This window comes from Ambystoma mexicanum, chromosome 8 (genome assembly GCF_040938575.1).
Source record: "Ambystoma mexicanum isolate Mex_15411 chromosome 8, UKY_AmexF1_1, whole genome shotgun sequence".
NCBI classification, from domain to species: Eukaryota; Metazoa; Chordata; class Amphibia; order Caudata; family Ambystomatidae; genus Ambystoma; species Ambystoma mexicanum.
Genome location: NC_090929.1, coordinates 1,667,346,014 through 1,667,360,082, shown reverse-complemented (window position 1 = coordinate 1,667,360,082; position 14,069 = coordinate 1,667,346,014). Strand labels below are relative to the sequence as shown.

Below are 14,069 nucleotides of genomic sequence, written 5' to 3'. Positions count from 1 at the left end.
TTCACCCCCAAAGTCTGCAAACAGTCCAGATGTTCAGGGGCAGCCCTGTGATGTTCACGAACACTTCGGATGTTCAGGGACATCTACGCCTATTTCTGCATTACACGGTTGATGAACAGCAGTTCTTGGATGGCTTATAACTTTGGCGCCATTCAATTAAACTGCATGAGATTTTGGAATATAATTCTAGACCTGATTCTGAATGATGTCATGGAGCTGTTTTGTGAAGAGGGAACACATTTAGAGGGGGGTCCCAAAATATTGTAAAGGCTTATAAATGTCATGCCATTTGACGAACCTGCACAAAAGTTTGCAAAACAATTTTAAATCTAGATAGAAATGTTTTTGTAAAGTTTGGTGGGATTTTCTGAAGAGGGTGCTAAATTAGAGGGGGGTCTCAACATTTTTAGATGGCTTATAACTTTGTTGCTGTTTGATGAATGTGGACAAAAGTTTTCAGAAAGATTATAGACCCAATCTTCAATGTTTCTGTAAAGACTAAATCGATTTTGTCAAGTGGGGGCTAAGTTATATGACTATTGTAGGTACATACATTTTGACATTTTTGAAAAGCGGATTTCAAGCAAACTTGCGTAAGGAGCATTGGCAAGGACCTGAAAGCGTGGTTTTGCAAATGTGTCTGTGTTTTCTTTTTTGACAAGTGTCATAATGTAGGTACAAAAAATTGTGATACACCTTTGGTGACCGAGGTATAGCCTGTGGCCATGGGCAGTGGCTAGATTGTCTGGGTGATGGTATAAGGTCATGACCCGGACAATGTGGCTACTGGCCATGACCACGAGGGACGAAAAATGGTGTTAAAGTGGCCATGTCCATCTGGGACCGGCTATGTGGTAAAGTTATTTGAAAGTAGGATAGGTTTGAAAGGGGAACAAAATGTGCTTGTGGTAATATGGTCATAGGGGTCTGACTTCGCCTTCTGCAGGCTGCCATGGAAAGGGAGGAGGGGCTCTATATGGAGCCCCGCCTCTTCTCTTTCCATGGTGGCCAGAAGAAAAATCTATTTCTTAGCACCGCGGGTTCCCGCTTTGGGAACCAGGGGTGCTAATGGCCTTTATTCCCCATTGCAGGGGCTGCAATGGAGGATAATGGTCCGGAGCCCTTGGTATTTATTTATTTATGTATCCATAACCCACCGAAGCCCGCAGCATCAAGGCGCACAAAGACACACTTCGCTCGGGCCGATAACTTGGGCTGCCTGGGCGGTATCCCCGTTCCGGTCCCTGGAACGGGGGATGAACGTCACTTTATTCTCATTAGCATAACACCAAATGCTAATAGAAATGTTGGAAAAACGTATTGAGTCTATGTACTTTACTGAGAAATGTAAAGTAGATGGAGTCTATAAGATTTTTTTTAGTTCTATTTTTTAACTGTGAAAGGTGGTTCCTGAAGGAACCTTTCTTTTGATGTTTTAAAAACAAAAATGTTTGCAGGTGAGGTTAGAACGTAAGGTGAGGAGGGAAATGAGGGAAGAGGCACGAAGCAGTAATATGCAGGGGCAGGTGGACAGGGGAAGATGTTGCACATGTGTTACTTATAAGGGGGGGCAGTGTTTCTCATGCTCCTTGATTAGAGCTTCAAACGCACATCGAAACTGCTTCCCCCTGCAGAGTGGTGTGTTGCAGTATATGCAGAGGACGATTGTCTTCCAAAGATATGGATCAATAGTTTCTTTTATTGCTTGCAAGGTAGCTGGTGGGGTTGTGTGCCCCACAGAAGTAGGCTGTGTGGTTACAGCATTGGTTGAGTAAGATGATGTGGAGGAAGACAGCTTACTACTTGCTAAGAAAGGAACAATCTTTCTGAGAGCATTGCGGTGGTTGGATTTGGTGTGGCGAGGCATGGAGGTGGTCCCGTAGGTGTAATGTCCAGGTAGTCCGCGACTGAGTACAACGTTGCACTCAGTGCATTTCACTTCGGTAGCTTTAGCCTTTGGTACATTCCCATCAGTGGTAAAGAACTGCCACACCCATGATTATCTCTGGGTGCTAGAGGTAGCAACTTCCTCTACCTCATCTTCTTGGTCCTCTTCATTCACACCCATGATTCTCTCTGGCTGCTAGAGATAGGCACTTCCTCTACCTCATCTTCTTGGTCCTCTTCATTCACACCCATGATTCTCTCTGGCTGCTAGAGGTAGGCACTTCCTCTACCTCATCTTCTTGGTCCTCTTCATTCACACCCATGATTCTCTCTGGGTGCTAGAGATAGGCACTTCCTCTACCTCATCTTCTTGGTCCTCTTCATTCACACCCATGATTCTCTCTGGCTGCTAGAGGTAGGCACTTCCTCTACCTCATCTTCTTGGTCCTCTTCATTCACACCCACGATTCTCTCTGGCTGCTAGAGGTAGGCACTTCCTCTACCTCATCTTCTTGGTCCTCTTCATTCACACCCATGATTCTCTCTGGCTGCTAGAGATAGGCACTTCCTCTACCTCATCTTCTTGGTCCTCTTCATTCACACCCATGATTCTCTCTGGCTGCTAGAGATAGGCACTTCCTCTACCTCATCTTCTTGGTCCTCTTCATTCACACCCATGATTCTCTCTGGCTGCTAGAGGTAGGCACTTCCTCTACCTCATCTTCTTGGTCCTCTTCATTCACACCCATGATTATCTCTGGGTGCTAGAGGTAGCAACTTCCTCTACCCCATCTTCTTGGTCCTCCTCACTGTCTTAAGAAATACTGCACTTTTTTGTTGGGTTGGTCTGTTGGGGAGAATTATCAAAATGTGCTAATTTCCCTTATCTTTTGAGACCCCCAGCAACTTTGCTGGATTTCTAGGATTTTTATTTTTACCTGGGAGCCTTTTATCCCACTCTTCCATGTATTTTGTGTGTGTTACTTTTGTGTTCTTTGGTTATGGAGTTTTAAAACAACTCCATATGCCTCATCTTTTTCTGTGTGTCACACAGCACCCTCAGTGCAGTGGCACAGGGATGTCTTTCAGACTTGACAAGGTTTAAATACCTTCTCTGGGACTGACTACTGTCTCCCAGAGCATGTAAAGTTAAATTGACTTTACTAGTCTCAGCACACACTATCTTCCGATAGAGTGCTGGAGGGGTTGCTTAACTTCCCCCGAGTCAAAACACTCATGTAACAGTAAAATGTTACCTTTTCCTACTTTAAATGGCTGGTGGCAGTGGTTTAGATCACCTACTGTGATTTTTCCCGACCGCTAACAACGGTAGCTTAAAATCGGGTCAACCATGTTTTCCAATATGGCGCCCAGACCTGTCTGTAAAAACAGACTCTGGTCATCTTTTTTTGCCATTTCTTTTAGGAAAAGTCCTTCTTGTGTTTGTCTCTGCACGCCAAACCAAGTTTGGTCCCTTTGTTCGTTGGCCTTTGGCGGGCTTCAGTGCTGAAGCCCTCCTCTGGCGCCTGAGTGTCAGGATGTGAGAGAGGTGCCCGAAACTCCTTGTGCTTAGTCTCCTAGGAGACCTGAATGCACTCTGGAGTGATTGGCCGGCTGACTGTCCGGCAAGGACAGCCACCCTGCTGTGTGAGTGACAGCCAGGCTGGAATGAATGGGGGAAAACTGTTTAAAAGCAGGTCTCTGGGACTTGGAAAGCAGAGTCGATCACTGGAACAAAAGAACCGAAGATGAGCTGAAGGAAAAGGACTGCTGCAACTCCTGGACGACCGGTGAAGCCCTGCTGCAGGTCCAAATTGCCTGAAACTCCAATCGACAGAGAAGCTCTTCAAGGTTAACATCTTCTCTTGAGTTTGGTGGGAACAACCAACTCGAATTTTCATCAGAGTGCGGTTTAAAACCGGATAGCCAGAGGGAAGGAAACCAGCTCGTGGACATTATGGCACTCACACTTTAAACCAACGTCTTGCTACAGATTTTTGCCTCATCCCTGAGCAGTGCAGGAACCTCCTGGCGTCCTCCTTCTTGTCCCCACGACTGAAGCCCTGGAACAGCAAGATCTGCTCGAACTGCTAGGAACAACTGCCTCAGCTGCAGCTTTCTTCATTGACAAGGTGCTGTGCAAACGCGGTCCGGAACTATTTTCGGCCATCGAGAAAGTGTGTGAAACTTTCCTTAACTTCGAAGCCCTGTGCTTCCCTAAACATTTGTCAAACTTTTCGCCTAGCCAAATTCTTCTAAACTCCGAGGCAAAGACTTAACCGTTATCTACCAGAACTGTGCTATCCTATACAAAGATACAAAGACTCTGAACCATTGACTTTAGCCCAGGCCTATGAGAAGAATTGCTGGTTGTATTTAACTGAAACCCTTTGCCCTGCCTATGAATGTATTTGGGCTGTCTATTCTTATAACCTTGTCTTTTTATCACTTTAATAAGTATCTGAAGTGCCAGTTTGCTCCCACTTCAGGGGAGCTAAACTTGCTAATTTACTTGCTGGTTGCGTATTTGTGGTTTATTAATGTGTGATATTGAGCTGCTTATGCTAGTGTAATGTTTTCCAACTGACTGAGTAAATAAATGTATATTTTTTTACCAAGAAACCTTGAGTAAGTGTTTGTTTGAATCACTGTATTAGTTGGTCCTTTGTGTAACGTGTTCTACTGCTCACTTAAACTCTTGAGATAAGTCTGGCTGCTCAGCCATCACTACCACTTTACTGTGTAGTACGGGCTTGTACCAAAGGTAAAATTGTGCTTACACTTGTAGTCCTAATTGCCTTTAGTGTTCCCAAAGGGCACTGCAGGTGATTCTGCCTAACAGGGTCCTGCAGCTGGTGGTGGCTCTTGGGGAGGAGGGATGGCAATAGCTGATGTCATTTTTAAGATAAATAGCAGTGTTGCTAATATTCTTCCAAGTATGTGCTTTGTACTAGATTGTTAATGGATAATGAGTTTGTGATTTCATCTTTGATGTCCTGGGTGTTAGTCTTACCAGTGCGCAGTGGTGACGTGAGTTATGGTTGCTTTGCTTACCATAACTGGCGAATTTCTGAAGTTTTTCAGTTTTACTTGTAACCATAATGTCCCTTTAACGTTTTTTCATTGAATTTCATAGGTTTTTATTAGTGCAACTTAACCATAACGTCCCTCTAACAAAGTTTTTTCAGTGAATATATGTATTTACAAACAACGTTATAAAAAATAAATTAATTTGTGTTACGCTCACCTGGTCTCTGCGGGGACGTTTGGGCACAGTTGGAGCCCTCCCTGGATTCGGCTCCCCTGGATCGGTTCTCACCCTCAGCTGCTGCCAAGTACATGGTTCTGGATGCTGGTACTGCCCCTGCGGGAACACGAGAGGCAATGAGAAGGGTGTGGAGGTATCGTGACTCCCCTCGGACCTTTCGTGCCAAAATTAGGTGAGTAAGCATTTGCCCATATAGGCTCACCTGATATATAGGTAGGGCGAGCTCTCCGTCCTGCTTCTCATCAGCAGGGGCACTTCACAATGACCCAGTTGCTTCACTGGTCCATTAATGCGGTGGCTGGCCCAGGCCGGCTGTGACCAAACCACTTTGAAGGTAGGAGTTTTGAGGTGATTATTGTTCATATAAGTATTAAGGTCTGGTCACATGATTTAAGTTTGTTCTCTTAATAATGTCTCTTTCTCCCTTATAGGTGATGGTGTTCCAGCAGAGCCGTTGCGCCGGTGGAGGACTTTGAAGAATTCCCAAGAAAGAATGGCAAGTTGGAACTCTAAGGTAAGCGCCAGATGCGATGGCGCGCAACCGTAATAAATGTCTCTGTTTGATTTCTAACCTGATGTTCTCTTTCCTCCTGCAGGTATGATCTGGCGGCGCTTGGAGAAGAGTTGCGGTGCGCGGACCTGGAGACAAGTGAAGTATGCCTGCGAGCGCGATGAAGCTGACCGAGTAGATCTCCTGAGTTGGTGTCCAAGCTGGTGGTCAGTTAAGGCGTGCAGTTGGTGGTTATATCCCACGAGCCAGGTAAGTGCGCTCTGGATGATCGCGGATGGAGTTACTGCGAGCAGGTAAGAGGCGCTTCAGTGATGATTCAGCTCGTTCTGAAGGAGAAAAACAGGTAAGTTGCGTCTCCGCGATGGTTTGGCTGGCTGTACAGGTAAGAAGCTTCTCCGAGATGGTTTCGCTGGAGAACAGGTAAGATGCTTCACCAAGATGGGTTGCTGGAGAACAGGTAAGATGCTTCACCGAGATGGTTTCGCTGGAGAACAGGTAAGATGCCTCACCGAGATGGTTTGCTGGAAGACAGGTAAGAGGCTTCTCCGAGGTGGTTGCACTGGAAAACAGGTAAAGTACTTCTCAGGCGGCGGTGAGCTTTACGCTGCTTAGGCAGAATAACGCAGAGCCTAGGCCTGTGGGTGGGGCAGGCTTAAATTGCCTGGTTCTGGCCACGCCCCCTTGCTCTGCTAGATGGTTCCACCCTGCCACTACCAAATGAAGCTGCACGTGCAGCTTCGTTGATTCCAATGGCCACTCCCGGCCCAGATGCACGTGGTTGGCTGAGATGAAATGGGATGACACGTGCCCAAGGGAAAAGGTGTGCAGAGAACACTTTCTTATGAGCCTGGCGCCAAAGGCGTCAGGACTGGGTCCAACTGGACCCTATAGGGGATGTAAACTGGGGTTCCTGTCCAGTGGCCATGACAATTTGTTAGCCAAATTCAAGTATCAACTTGTTGTTTTCTTTTGGATCAACACTTTATATCTATAGTGAAACAGAGAGCGAAAGAGAGAAAGAAAGAGATATGGAAAGAGGGAGGGAGAGAGAGAGAGAGAGAGAGAGAGAGAGATAGAGAGAGAGAGAGCGAGAGAGAGGAGCTCCTGGTGTCAAAGCAGTGCAGAACCCAATTGCTTTGACATGAGAGCATCCTGTATAGCATTAATCATCTGTGTGCACTGAATGGTGCATGCTGGGAACGCAAGTCCGTAAAAGCTGAATGCTGCGCTAGAGAGACTATCAGGTTATGGAGCAGTAAAGCTGCCTGTGCGCAGCCCAGAGCACCTTGACAGAATCCATAACGGCACCTTTTGCCCTCCCCTTGTGCACTCTGCCGTGCAAATGACGAACATTTGGCAGTGGGGAACCGTTTACGCTGAGGTGTTAATGACATGGCTCCCCACAGCCAAATCACGGGCTCATTCAAAATGAACTCTGTGGATTTTAAAGGTGGAGCCCGAATGCTCAGCGGAAACTTTATGTCTGCTTTGTGCCCCCGCTCTGCTTTGAAATGGAAAGAAAATCGCAGAGAGTGGTAAAGCAAAGCGTACACGTGTTTACGCCTTGCTTATACGCCCATTTAAATGCATGTAAGTGCTGTTTGGGGATCTCGGGTGGGGCTGGGGGTCACGTAAGCCAGATTTTATGGGAGGTGCAGGGTATTCGTGCATTGGTTTGGTTGGTCTGTGAGGCAGTGAGCTTTGTTTGCGCGCTGATATCTGACGCACTAACGCAACGTTTTCCCAGGATACACTGCATGGCCCATACTTGGCAACATGACCCGTCCCAATCTGTAGGTCTAGGGTGCCCAACATATGGCATGCGGGCCAAATGCGGCCCTCCATCCCGCGAAATGCGGCCCACCAACAGTGTTGACTTTTGTAATGAGACGCATCCCACTTCAAGCTGTTAGCCACATTTCATTACATAAGTAAACAGCTTGACAGGGGACCATTGCTGGGGTCAGGCACACTTGACAAAAGTCTGCACCTCTTTTAGAGTGACCACTAACCGTATCTTTATCTCCATTATAATGTATACCACCCCTCCTATGCTTAGAACTGAAAGCAGTCTGAGGCTCCCTTTGGGGGGGAGGGCATACATTATAATAGAGATAACGATAAGGATCATAGAAGCCTATTAGCACGAAACGGCGAGCCAGCAGTCAGCCACTTGCTTATAAAGAGTGATTAATTGCTACTCAGCAGGGAGCTGAAACACTGAAGTGCATCTGACATCACTCACACATTACTGATGGGCTGACTGCTGATCCTGGAAGACCTGCTGGCTGGGAGTCACATGTATCACCAGACCCCTGATGGGACAGCCTCCTGAGCACTGATAATCTCTTTTTTGTGGGGGTTCTCAAAGGGAACTAAACTTAAAGCCTCTCATGCTGTGATCCCCCTTATTGGGTCGGGTAGAACAATGGGGGCTTTGCAACTCATCAGCAGGTTGTGCTCGGCATAGTGTTTGGTTAGGGGTGGAGGTCATGGGGCATACTTTTTGGTTGGGGTCATGGGGCATAGTGTTTGAATGGGGGTCATGGGGCATAGGGCACAGTGTTGGGTTGGGTGGGGGTCATGGGGCATAGTGTTTGGTTGGGTGGGGGTCATGGGTATAGTGTTTGAATGGGGGTGGGGATCATGGGGCACAGTGTTTGGTTGGGTGGGGGTCTTGGGGCATAGTGTTTGGCTGGGGATGGGGGACATGGGGCATAGGGTTTGGTTGGGGTCATGGGGCATAGTGTTTAGCTGTGGGGTCATGTTGATGGGAGGGGAATAGGGGGAGACCAAGGCTATGCTGTTTGGTAGGGGGGCTGGAGGGTACCAGTGTTATGCTGTTCGGTGGGAGTGAGAGGGAATAGGGGGACATGGGCCATGCCATTGGTGGGTTGGGGGAAACAGAGGTGGACCGGGGCCATGCTGTTTGATTGGGGGTGGGGGAAGGGTACCAGTGCTATGCTATGTTGCAGGGGGATTCGGGGGACCGGCGCCATGCCATTTCTGGGGGGAATAGAGGGGCTCAATTAAAATTTGGGGGTCAAAAAACCTCCTGCCACGGTCACCCCACGCTCTCCTCCCCCCTCTTCCACACCTTCTCTACCCCCTCCTTTACTTTTCGGCCCACTATAGACAGCATGGAAGGTAGACTCGGCCCTCTGGCAAAATAAGTTGTGCATCCCTGCTGTAGGTGCTTATCCAGGGCTGTTTTGCTTTGCAGTCTGGGACCTGTAGTTCCACTTTTCCCATTATAAAACTCGCACTACAAGTCCCAGAATCCCGAGAAAAACCCAGGACTGGATAAGCACCTACAGATCGGAACGGCTCATGTTGGCAAGTATGCATGGCCTGTGGTTGAATGCAGAAGGCGGCCCATCACACAACAAGCAGCTGGCTCTGGGGCGGGGCCAAGATGGCCGCCATGTTGTGGCACAGAGCTGTAATGGCTCTCTGGAGCCTATCATCATTGTTCTATGCTGTAGAACCCCTGTGGCTTGAAAAATGAAAGAGAAAAAAAATCCTGATTTAAAACCCACAAAAAGAGCTGACAAGTGGCCTAAATTCTCTTCCCAACTGTCAGGTAAATTGCCACAGGAAGAGTGAAAGAGGTGCGCCGGTGCCCCCTCTCCTCTCCATGCACTGCGAGTGCTGGCGTCACAGGCAATGAATCACTGTCAAGGCCTGGGGCGATACAATCATTTTGAAAATCATTTTGAAAATCACAAATGGTTGCTCCTCATATAAAGTGTTACCTTTTAGGGAGAAGGCTGGCGCTCGTGCCATTATTGATCCTACCGGGATTTTTCTAGACTCTTGCCGGGGGCAGTGAAGGGGAGGTATGGAGGGGGGGAATCCTGCATCATTTAGCCTTTAAACATATGAAGTAATGACGAGCGGCACCTTGAAGAATAGCAATAAACTAAACCTGCAAATGAGCCGGCAGCAGATATGCCAAAGCATTGTCCTCTGATGCCGCATCCTGTCTGAAGGTGCACATGGGGCCACAATGCACCCGTCTGAAGGTGCACACGGGGCCACAATGCACCCCTTCACAGCTGAGCGACATTTCTGTGCAGGTCGATCTCTCTTCAGAGAGGTGTGTGCCCCTGTGGGCGGGGGTGCCTCGCCCCAGGCACCATGCTCATGTGCTCTAATCTAGATATTTGCATAATCCATTGCTATGCTCCAAGGTGCCACTGAAGATGACGTCAGTGTTTTAAGTGAAATTGATGAACGATGCCATTCCTTTATGATGGAGCAGGTGAGCGCAGGCCTTGAGCCTAATGCAGCACCACGTGGGACTCTTGCAGCCCACACACAAGGAAAGGCAGCAGCGCCGTCCCTCCTCGCCCCCAAGAGCATCAACAAACACATCATCAACATGTTTCGTGCTCAAAAGCCAACGGTGGCAGAAGAGGAGGTGCTGGGGCAGCAAACAAGATGAACTCCCCAACATCTTGAAGCCCTCACCTCACTCCCAATCAGCATATAGGTAGTTGTTATGAAGGCACTCGTGGAGGCAGGTAAGTCTTTGTGATAAGGATTTATTCAGTAAACAGGTAAAAGACCCCCAGCACATTAGAAACATCCAATGTAGGCAAGGGACAGCTCCAACTGACAACTATAGAGCGCTGGGGACAGAGCATACAGCTAGTGCCCTGTGACATCATTTAGAAAATGGCAGCAGTGACAACTCCGCGCTTCCATGGCTTCTAGTATTGCATGCATGTCTCCCCTTCCATATTAATAACCACATAATGTAATAACTTCACAACACATCTCCCTCTTTTTCATAAAAGTACTTCACCCAATACCTCCGCTTTACATGTGACATCTTTTTACCGTAGCGATGCGGTCTTTATTCCAAGCCTGACCGCCAGCAACACGCACTGCACCCTTCAAGACCGCAACAACTCTAACCGGGTCAGAATACAACAAGTCACCCTTCTTTCTCACCACTCCCTTCTTAATCCTCACCCAGTCACCACACTCCACACGCAATTCCTTCCCTCCTCTCCTTTTATTCTCACGCATAACCCATTCACTCTTCTTCTTCTTGAGAGACTTCCTCACCTCATCAATGACTACATCAGATTTCCTGCTCCTGCCTAACCATGGCGGACACGCCATGGAGTAAGGTTGTCGACCTCTCATAAGTTTGAACGGGCATAGACCGGTGGTAGCGTGGGGCGCCATGCGCAATGCCCACATCCTATTTTGAATAGTCGCCAATTTATCACATCCACACTCTTCCCCCATGCGAATGCTCTCCATCACACATCTATTCAACCTCTCAACTACTCCATTTGTTTCTGGATGATAAAGAGCTGCCCTCTTATGGCTCACACCACATTTTTCCAAATACTTGGGAAAACATCCACCGGTAAATTGCGTGCCATTGTCTGTGAGGACACTTCCTGGGAGACCCTCACTTGCAAAGATCTCTTGCAAAACCTTAACCATACTTTCCCCCGATATTTCTCTCACCACTTTGAAATCTACCCACCTAGAGAACAAATCGACAACCAGAACCACGAATCTTCCCCGACCATATCCCAAATCGACAGGTCCTAATATGTCCATAGCTATATCACTCCAAATTTTAGCCGGAACACCAACATCGATTAAAGGTTGTCTCTTGGCCTCTACGCCCTTACCACTTTTTATGCAAAATTGGCACTCACTCAAACAAGCTTCAACTTCCTTATCAAAACCTGGCCACCAGTACTCCGTCCTCAGTACCCCTTTCGTCTTTGCGATGCCAATATGTCCACTGTGCGCCAGATCGATAATTTTTCTACGAATCTCCACTGGTGCTACTGCCCTCTCCCACCTGAACAATATCTCATCCACAACTGACAATTCATCCTTCACCTCCCAGAAAGGTCTTTCTTCCTCCAACAAGGACGATTTATTTGGCCAAACGGCAGAAACTACATAGGATATCACCCTGCTCAAAATCACATCCTTCCTTAACTCATCCAACCACTCCTGCTTGGATACAATGCCTTCTGTACTCACAAACACCATCTCCATGTTATCATCTTCAATCCTATCTTGGGAATTAACCTTGACTCTAGACAAATTGTCCGGCAACGTGTTCTCTCTTCCAGGAATCACCTCCATCACGAATTTGTGGGCTTGCAACCTTGTGACCCACCCAGCCACCCTTCGAGAAATTTTGTCCAGACCTTTCGTCTCAAAGATTACTTTCAAGGGTTTGTGATCCGTCCGGATCACAAATTCCACACCCCAGACAACATTTTTAAATCTCTCTACGGCCCAATAACACGCGAGAGCTTCCTTTTCAAGAACTGAATACCATACTTCCGCACCCTTTAGGCCACGTGAAGCATGGGCTATTATAACTTCCGACCCATCATCCTGTTTCTGTGCCAAAACGGCTCCCAGGCCACCCTCACTAGCATCTACCGTAATAATAGACAATTTTCTTGTATCAAAACATCCCAAAGGCTTTGCCATGTCTATTTCCTCTTTGATTCTGGTAAATTCTGCATCACACTCGCAACTCCATATGAAATCAGCACCTTTAATATTTTCCTCATCTCACGAACTTTAGTTGCATAGTCTTTCATAAATTTTTGATAAAACTCTGTCATACCTAAAAATGAACAAAGTTCACTTTTTGTTGTGGGTTTCTCGATTTCCTTTATCGAGTTAATGATGCTTTCCTTGGGTTTCACCCCCTCAGCTGACACTTCGTGGCCCAAATAGTCCACCTTAGATACCGCAAACTGACATTTTTCTTCCCTTAAAGTAATGCCTCTCTCCTCGAAAATTTTCAGCACATCATTAAGACTCCTGTCATGTTCTTCTAACGTCTCACCACAAATCAGCACATCGTCTTGGAAGCAAAATACTCCCTTTACCGACCCAATCAACCGATCCATAATCTTTTGGAATACCGATGAGGCTGACGCCAACCCAAACGGCATTCTTCTAAATTGAAATACACCCTTGTGCGTTATAAAAGCCGTAACCTTTCTACATTCTTCCGTCAGCTCAACCTGGTGGTATGCGGACGCCATGTCAAGTTTTGAAAATATCTTGCCCTGGCCCACCATGGTCAACATCTCACCCATGTTTGGCAAGGGGTGCCTGTCGACCATCACACACTTGTTGAGCTCACGCATGTCAATGCACAATCTCAGATCACCAGAACTTTTTTTAACCACTACCACCGGTGACACCCATTCGACACCTCCCGCTCTCTCAATCACACCCATCTGTAGTAGTTTTTTGAGTTCATTCTTCACACCCTCTCTCAAAGAGAAAGGTACCGTCCTGAGTTTAGCAACAACAGGCACACTACCTCTTTTTAGAATAATTTGGTGTTGAAATCCCTTCACCTTTCCCAAACTTTCCTCAAAAACTCCCCTATGGTCTGTTACATACTTGTCTACTTTATCGCAAGGCACAGACACCTGAAGCACCTGCTCGGGGTGATTGGGATCTAATCGAATGGCCAAGCTCTTCTGTTCTCTCCACCCCAGCAATGATTGCCCTTTCTTGGTGACATAAACCTTTCCTCTACACCTCCTTCCTTTGAACTCGAATTCACACCATACAAATCCCAGTAACACAATCTTGTCCTGATTATACCCTCCAGGATTGATGTCCGGTTCACTTAATAGCGCTACGACCCCGCGCATCTCCTTCTCATATACACTTCTGGACACTAACGTAATCTTCGAGCCAGAATCAGCCATCATAGAGACTTCATGACCGTTCACACTCACAACCGCATATGGTCGCTCACAATCGTCTCCATTCTCACCATCCAACACCACATTCACGGTATTAACAATGACATTCTGCATTGGAATTATCATTTCCTCTTCTGACGATCTTCCATCTTCTTCCTCATTGACGTACAAAACCTTCTTTTGGCCGGATTGTCCAAGTTCTTACAGCAGTTGGCATAGTGACCCTTCCTCTTACACTTTGCACACGTCACTTTACGGCCAGGGCACACAACAGATGAAGCAAAATGCGTACTGCTTGCACATCGAAAACATAGTCTGTCCTCTTTTCTTTCAGACCTCTGCCCCGGCTCTTGGTTTCTCTTCTCTTCCCCGACAACTCTGCTCGACTGCTTGGTTTTCCCCCTTATTTTGCCTTTGTTATCTGCTACATTTAGCACTTCACTCTTTACTTCCTTGAGGTCGCTTGCTTCAATCTTCGACAACTTAGCGACACATGGCAATGAGTGTTCCACCCGTTTAGCAAGATCTAGAACCTCATCAAGATTGGGGTCGTCCTTCAGCCACAATTCTTCGCGTATCTTATTGGACCTACAATGAGTCATAAACTGGTCACGGATGTGTTCATCAAAGGATCCTTGAAACTTGCATGTCAAAGCTAAATGCCGCAAAGCTG

The 14,069-nt window shown here is 47.1% G+C and overlaps 1 long non-coding RNA gene across 2 annotated transcripts in view; it reads right to left on the bottom strand.

Moving 5' to 3' along the window:
- Positions 1–14,069, bottom strand: part of LOC138473304 (uncharacterized) — a 44,043-nt gene that overhangs the window by 13,126 nt on the left and 16,848 nt on the right. For both annotated transcript variants that reach the window (XR_011268752.1, XR_011268753.1), the window contains exons 2-3: positions 5,358–6,225; positions 5,135–5,251 (exon numbers count right to left, since the gene is read on the bottom strand). This is a non-coding gene — a long non-coding RNA (uncharacterized lncRNA). The remainder of the gene's footprint in view (positions 1–5,134; positions 5,252–5,357; positions 6,226–14,069) is intronic.